Below are 8,790 nucleotides of genomic sequence, written 5' to 3' on the forward strand. Positions count from 1 at the left end.
AAAAAGCCGGAAGTGGCACTGTGGCTCAAGTGGTAGAGTGCTAGCCTTGAGCTGAAGAGCTGAGGGACAGTACCCAGGCCCAGAGTTCAGGCCCCCACGACCGGACCCAAAAAAATAAATAAATAAAAATAAAAACTTTGAAAAGTATAAAAACATACATGATCCATGAATAAGAGAACTACAAGCGAAAAAGAAATGTTTATAATATAAAATCTAAACCATAACTGTAAACTAATAACATGGTACAGGCATTAAACAAGTGTTGTAGAACACAATACAGAGACCAGAATTTAACCTATGCATATATACTCAACTAATCTCTGACAAAGGGATAAAGGATAGGGAAAACAATGTCTTCAATAAATGTTTCTGGAAAAAAATGTATATTTACAGCAAAAGAAACAAAAAGAGGGCTCGGAAGGTGGCTCAGTAGAAGAGTGCTTGCCTTGCATGCATGAGGCCCTGGATTCGATTCCTCAGCACCACATAGGCAGAAAAAGCCAGAAATGTTGCTATGGCTCAAGTGGTAGAATGGAAGCCTTGAGCTGAATTGCTGAGGGACAGTGCCGAGGCCCAGAGTTTGAGCCCCTTGACTGCAAAAAAAAGAAGAAAGAAAAAGACCCCATTGTACTCAAAAGTACCCCAGATAGATGACTCTGAAAGTACGTCAACAAAAGCAAAAATAAACAAGTGAAACTATATTACACAGTTAACAAAATGATCAAAGAAAGCATTTGGAAATCATCTATTTGGTAAGTGGTTAATATCCAAAGTATTTATGTATTTCATATAGCCCAAAAGGACAAAAGAAATATTTCAGTAAAAAATGAGAAAGGACCTGAAAAGACATCTTTTCAAAAAGACATACAAATGGCAATAGCTACATGGAAGGATGTCTTGTACTACTAATCATAAGGGAAATGTGGATTAAAATCACCATGAGATACAACCTCTCACCAGTTAAGATGACTATTATCAAAGGACAGAATATAGGAAGTATTAGCTAGGGCATGGAAATTAAAAATCCCATGTACTATTAGTGGAAATATCTAATGGTGCTACTACTATGGAAAACAGTATGGAAGCTCCTCTCAAAATTAAAACTGGAATTAGTATGTGACCAACATTACTTCTTCTGGATATAAATCCAAAGGAAGAAAAATCTTCATCTAGAAGAGACAACTGTTCTTCCATGGTCAATGAAGCATTATCCACAATAACCAAATATAAAAACACCTACCTGCTCATCACTAGATAGATGAATAACAAACATATGTTGGTGTATATGCATACCTGTATATACTGACAACTTCAAATACTATTTAGCCTTAAAAATGAAGAACACTTTACCATTAGTAAGAACTTATATTAATTTGGAGGACACATGTCCTCTACTTATATTAGGTGTTCAGAATAGTCAACTCATGCAAGTCATGGTAAAATGGTGCTTTCCAGAGGCCAGCAGAAAGAGAATAGAAATAGTTCAGTGGGTAAAAGAATCACATATATAAGATGAAAAACTTCTAGGTATCTAGTATATAACATTGAACTTATAGTCAACAATCTATACTATAAATCTAAACACTTGTTAGAAGATATGTTAGCTATTCATTAGTATGACAAAGGCCTTTCAAAACAAACCTGAAAGGAAAAAAATATTTATTTGGGCTCATGGTTTCTAAGGTTTCAGCCAATGGTTTCCTAGTTCCATTACCTGAAGCAGAACATCATGGAGAAGACATGATAAACTAGGGATGTCCACCTCACAGTAGCTAGGAATCAGAGAAAAGCAGAGAGGTACCTGCGACAAGCTATAACTTCCAAGGAAATACTCAATGACCTACTTCCTCCAGCTAGGCTCCAAATCTGCAAATTTCCATCATCCACAACAATGTCATCATATTATGAATCTATACATGGATTGATCCATTTGATTTGATCAGAGCCCTCATAATGCAGTCACCTTTGTATGATTGAATCCAGTAGCTAGGGACTAGACCTTCAACATATAACCATTACTATTTATTTCATCAATACAAGAGAAATATAGCATGTTAATGGGATAAAATTTTAAATTAGATTTAAAAGCTCCCAAGAAAGCATTAACATTCATTGTATTTTTGATTAACAAAATTAAATATTGTCATTCATAACATAAAAATGATTCATTTTATAAAACAATATTGACCCAGGTGCCCATATCTCAGTCCTGCAATACTAGCTACTCAGGAGAATGAGGTCTGAAGATTAAGGTTCAAAACCAGCCCTGGTGGGAGAGTCTGTGAGACTCATCTCCAATTAATCACCAAAAAGTTGGAAGTGAACCTGTACCTAGTGGTGGAGTGCTATCCTTGAGCAAAAAACTCAGGGACAGTTATTATTCTGTAATATGAAGATCAGGAAAAATAGCACTTCACAAATGCTAGTCTTTTTATTTTACTTAGGCACCACTCCATTTGAATAGAATATTAACTATAGTTGCCAGAAAGAAAAAGGAGTTGAAGGTACATTTAGTAAAATACAACAAAATCATCTTTTGCTTGTAACATGAATATGTATTTAGAAAATCCAAATAAGTCAACCAAAAAATTACCAGAGGTAATAAATGAGTTCACCAGAGTGATGAATGAAGTAAGCCCACAAAAATAAATTGAATGTATCCCTATATACTAATAATACAGAAAATACAATTAATAACACAAAAAGGAAATGAAACCAATTTACAAGTTACTTGAAAAAAGTAAATGCCTTTGTATCAATTAAATTTGTGACACTAAGAAAATTGAGACTCTAATGAATAAAAACTGAAATAGTTAAATAAATATTTGGAAGCTACACTTTTCTCATTGACAGAGTAAATAAAGATGAGTTATTTAAACTCACAAACATGTACTATGGACCTCAGTTGTAAGAATTAGGTGATGTTCTAACTAAATGAATGTGTCTTGATTATTGAAATGGATCATTCAGAAATTGATTCAAATTATTGTCAGAATAACTAAAGCTATTGTAAAAAGAAAAACAACATCAATGAAGAGAATGTTTAGTAATAAGTCTTGCTTTCAGCAGTTAGATTGTATATGTTAACAAATAAATACAAAATAACTTACATCTATCCTTCAAACTATGCATTTGCAACAAATTATAGTTATTGTAAATAGCTTTCATGACAATGGATATCTTGTTAAATCATAAAGTTGTAGTCTTAAAAATTGAAATTCAATTTGTGTCAGGACAGATTAAACATGTTCACAGAATTAAGCATGTTGCCAGCATTAGGACAAGATAGATCTAGACAAAGGCAGTTAGGAAGAGATCCAGCTATACAAACCAGTATGTGAAGAATTTGTGAATAGTAGATGACAGTCCAAGTAAGAAAACACACTTAGGAAAATCAGGGGAAAGGGGAAAGTCTAGTGATTTGGTAGAGAGGTAGGGAACAACAAAGTGACTCATAAAGGTGATAGGCATTATTTAAATAGATAGTTGAAGTATTAGTTGTGGCAGCAGGTTTTGGAGTCCTACTTGCTATTCTGTGATTTAGAATTAGAAATCATGTTCCTAAAATAACCAGGAAAATTAAGGAAAAGTTCTAGTCTTAGAAGAATTGAGGAAGGACTCTTAGCACAGTTGAGGCAGATTATAGAAAGAGAGGGCAAATCCTAGAACTACTTTGCAGGGTATAAGCATAATTGTAAGAAAAAAGCAGGGGTCTCCCTAGTAGAAAAATGACTGATCCAGTTTAGGCTTAGTGTTTAAGCAGAGGTTAAATGCTTCTAGCTATGAAGATTAAAAGATATTAGAGATATTAAACAAGGTAACTTTATAAAACAGTATATCTATTCCAACTATAGAAGAGAGACATTTCTGATACCTAAAGAAATAAGATATTTCATTTTAAAAGGTATTTAAATGCCTAAAAAGTAAAAATCCTGTTAAGCTATGAATTTCAGTGTAATGAAAAATCAAAAGAAAGAATCATAATGGAAAAATTTCATGAGAAAAATGTAATGATAAAAGCTCACCACCCAGTGTGAATAAAAAAATGTTTGCACATATATCAGGCTAATATTCAGATTCTATTCGATAAGTTAACAAAAAATGAACAGGCAGTTTATATAAATATAAATTGAAATTAGATATAATCTTATGAAAAAAGATAAAGCCTTAATCATAATTAGATTCATACAAATTAAAACAACTTAAAGGTTCCACCACTTCACTATTAAACTATCCAAAACACAGTGGATAAGGTCAATTTCCAGTGGTAATATTAGGAAATGGTGCACTTAAGGATTGCTAGTGGCATTGCTAGTTGATTAATTTTTGAAGGCTAGTTGCTTGGCAATATAAGAAAGAATAAAGAAATCAAACATTACTTTTTCCTAGTAGTTCCACTATATGGACATACCTCCAAGTATATAATCAAAAGGTAAAAAATGATTTGTACTTCAGTTTTCATGGTATTTCACTATAAAGTTATTATAAAATCAGAAAAGAATTCAAATACCCTGCATTACTGATATAGTAACACAAGTTTTCTACAGGCATTAAAAGTGAAAAAATGTGAGAAATGTGTTGTTATATGTATTTGGCAAGAATATCTACAGCATGTGTATAAAAAATTGTCATGTTGAAAAACTTCAAAGTCTAAATAAATACACAACAACACATCTATGTTATCAAGTATAAGACGACCTATAATTTTCAATTTCTGTTACAATTTATTTCCCTAGGAATTTGTCCATACCATCTAAATTTTCAAATTTACTGACAAAAAAGATTTTTAGGTCTTTTTAATTTAAAAGGTACTTTGATATTTGCTATTTGATCCTTACAGGTATTGATTATTTGTATCTTCCCTACTTCTTCACTTCCTTCTGCATTATTGGTAGAAGTTTCTACATTGAATTTGTTTTTGGCTTAATTGAATTGACCTACTGTACATTTGTTTTGTTATTTTACTTCTGTTTATCTTTATTATTTTCTTTCTTTTGTGTTCCTTGAAACTAATATGTTACTTTCTTCTAATACATTGAAAGGAATGCTTGTATCCATTGATATATCTGATTTCAATCTGTCTTCTTTGCAGTGTATTTGTGGACACAAATCTCATCTAGCCACTGATTAAATTACATCATATATGTGTTTATACATGTTTTTTATGATCATTAAGTTTAAAATATTTTCTAATTCCCATATGCTTCTTTTACCTATAGATAATAAAAACATGCATTGCTAGTTTTTTTTAAATTCAATGATCACCTATTTATCATTTTGTTATTAATTTCTAGTAATACACACTTCTTACAACTTTGGGATAGCCAAATACACTAAAATTCATTCAGTTTTGTTTTTACTCAATACAAAGAATGAAGAAACTAGTTCTATTTATAAATTTGAAAATAATATGAACAAAGAAATCCATATCATTATGTTTCATAACAGGCTCTAAAAAGAACAAAAATTCAAGTAGCCAGACATATACAATTGGTTCAATTTCCTTGGTATGAATACTCCAACCACATTCAATAGTAAGTTATTAATTCGTATGATTGAGTATGGATTTGACTCTCATAAGCCTATGCTCTGGCTTTAGGATAATAAGGCAAATTATTATTGGTTTTTTTGGATTTTAATGTATGATGGTCTTTATTTACAATTTTATTGGCAAAAGAATAAGAAAAAAAATTCTTAAGACAGTTTAACACACGACATTATAGCTGATCCTATCTGATCAAAGAAGTTCTATTTCAAATCTCCATCTAATTGTCCACAGATATACAATACTGAATCTGCATATGCAGTTTCCTTTATCAAGTACAGTGCTCACATTTTATTCAGTCTTTAAGACCCATAAATACAGAGGAAAGAAAAAAATCATTCATTAAAAACTGCATCAAATGTAGGGTACTTTAAATATAAATTCATGTTGCTCCTAGTAATTACATATATGCAATGAAAATCAAAATCTAGGCAAGCAATTGAACTTCCTAGGAACAGTTACAACAACCAATTATTTTCTGTAACGACCATTATATTTTTAATTTATCACAAACTTCTCTGAACTTACTATGAGATGTAGCCAAAGTCAGAAGAAAAGATGTAGGGAGAATATTCCTTTTCTGGAGGAGAGTAAGCCCTCCAGAACCAGCATGGGAAATAAACATCCTGCTGTTTCTAGGTGAAAAAAAAATTAATGCAGTCAATTTCAACTCATGATGAGCTGACTTAACTTTTTATCAACTTGTTCCGTGTCATTCTAAATCAAGTGTGTTTAATTCTTCTTCTAATTCTCCAGTAAAAAGATTTTCATCAACAGGAACAACATCGATGGCTCCATTTTCTTGTCCCTCTCCTTCGTTGTCCTCTTCCAAATCACTTCTTTCACCATTTTCTGCCCTACCTCCAGATGCTTCGCTTAATTTGTTTTCATCTTTATCCAAAACATATGTGTTGAATCTTTCAAGACTGGCTACCGTAATACCTGTCTCATCCACAGCTCTAGGGACATACAGGCTTAAATCTATGTCCTTTACACTCATGGAATCATCAACCTCATCACCTCCTGTTCCCTGAATGTAACGGGTGTCATCTGCTTCTTCATCATCACCATTGACAAGTTCAGGACGAAATTCAAACACTTCACGACCACTGATCACCAGTGCCTTCCCTGCATTGAAGTCTGCTTTTCTTCTTTCCATATCTTGTTCAAGTTTATCAATCTTTTCTTGTCTTTTCCTTTTCTTCCATGTAAGAAAAGATTCTAGAGTGATTTTGGTAACATTTGTACCTAGGGCAGAGCGCTCTCTTTCAATCAGGTCTTCCAATGAAATTTCACCTTCTTTCTCCTCTTATTTTCTAAATGAGTTGTGTATTGCAAATTGTCCTGTGTGTGTGTGTGTGTGTGTGTGTGTGTGTGTGTGTGTGTATGTGTGTGTGTGTGTGTGTGTGTGTGTGTGGAGAGAGAGAGAGAGAGAGAGAGAGAGAGAGATGAGAGAGAAAGGTGATTAGGTGATGACATTAGCTGCATAAACATTTAACTTGTTATCTCTGAGTTGTCAACATACATGTTATATATTCTATCATCCTTAAGTAGCTGTACAAAGGAGGTGCCATATAACAAAGCAGTTTATGAATACAATGTATCTTGATCAATGTCATCCACTTCAACACTCTCATCCCCTAGACCCTTAGTTTTCTTAATTTTGTGGTATATACAATAAATTATTGTCTGCATTCTCCTGCCTTCCTTCCTTCATTAGTCTATTCACACCTTTCTCCATGGCCCAAACCTGTTCCTTGGATGAACCCATTTCCTGGTGTTGATTTTGTTGGACTTTCACTTAGTCTTTCTAAAAGGTTGCATTAGTTGAACTCTCCTTAGAGTCCATTATACTTCACTTAATTCATTTGCAACAACTTGCATACCACCTGACACATTTGCTTAGAGATTTATAGGTACAGTCTATCTACCACAAATGAAAGAAACCATGCAACACGTTTCTCTGGGTTTGGCTTACTGCATTTAATAATTTTTCCAATCTTTCCATTTCCTTATGATTTGTATAATGTTCTGATAATAAGTAAAATTCCATTGCCAACACCACAACCATGGTCATTTCATTACTATTCACCATAGCCAAGATATGGAACAGTCCAGATGCCCCTGAATAAACGAATGGATCAAAAAAATGTGCTATCTTTGGAAAGTAGTATGGAGGTTCCTCAAAAGACTCCACATAGAGTTCTCCTATGACCCAGAAATTCCACTTTTGGGTATTTACCCAAATGATCACAAACAAGACCACACTAAAGCTACAGCACAACTATGTTTATCACAACATTATTTACCATAGCTAAGATATGGAACCAACCCAGATGCCCCTCAGTAGATGAATGCATCAAGAAAATGTGGTATATATACACAATGGAATTGACATTGCCCCATTTGTTAGGAAATGGAAAGACAGAAAAATTATATTAAGTGAAGTAAGCCAGGCCCAAAGAAACCTAGGTCCCATGGTTTCCCTTATTTGCAATAACTAGTATATGTCTGAGACAAGCAAAAATGGTCAGATAAGTTGATGTCAGGTAAAATGAACCCCAAGGTAAGGACTCAAATCGTTTTTCTTTCTTGCTGTTGTTTCTAACATATTTATTAGATATTTCTTTGTTGCATCGTATGCCCCTCCCCCACGGTATAACCCCTGTTTTCACTGTATTTGATGTTGGTATAATTGGTGGAGGGGAAGAGAAAAAATTGTTTAAATAGGGATACAGGTGGACCCATTGCAACAATGAGAGGTACAAGACTTTACGTTGAAAAAAGAACTTTATAACTTTAGAGGGGAAGTTGGGGCGGTGGGGAAGAGAGCAGGGATGGTAAGGGGAAACAAAGGAGGAGAAACAATGCTTGATAAGAAATGTACTCATTACCTTGCTCATGTAATTGTAACCCCTCTGTATGGTATTTTCACAATAAAAAAACTAAAAAAAAGAAAATTTGGTTTGTTTTATGTGTTATATATGTGTGTATGTATGTATGTATATATACATATCTATATATATAATTTTTTCTTTTCTTAAAGTCTGCATCACTGGGAAAGGAGGAAAGAGGAGATAAACACTAACAGATTTCAAGAATTATTAGGACACCTATACAACTACACAGCCAAAAGTTGATGCAACAATAATCCTTACTGTCTTCTTGTGTCTCTGTATATGTTTGCCAGTACTAAGGCTTTAATTGGGGCCTAAACACTATCCCTCAGCTCTTTTGGTCAATGC

At 33.3% G+C, this 8,790-nt stretch overlaps 1 pseudogene; it reads right to left on the reverse strand.

Moving 5' to 3' along the window:
* Window positions 1–6,257: 6,257 nt before the first annotated feature.
* On the reverse strand, window positions 6,258–6,854 carry LOC105986983 (annotated as a pseudogene).
* Window positions 6,855–8,790: the final 1,936 nt, after the last annotated feature.

This window comes from Dipodomys ordii, unplaced genomic scaffold, assembly GCF_000151885.1.
Source record: "Dipodomys ordii isolate 6190 unplaced genomic scaffold, Dord_2.0 Scaffold38, whole genome shotgun sequence".
Classification (NCBI taxonomy): Eukaryota; Metazoa; Chordata; class Mammalia; order Rodentia; family Heteromyidae; genus Dipodomys; species Dipodomys ordii.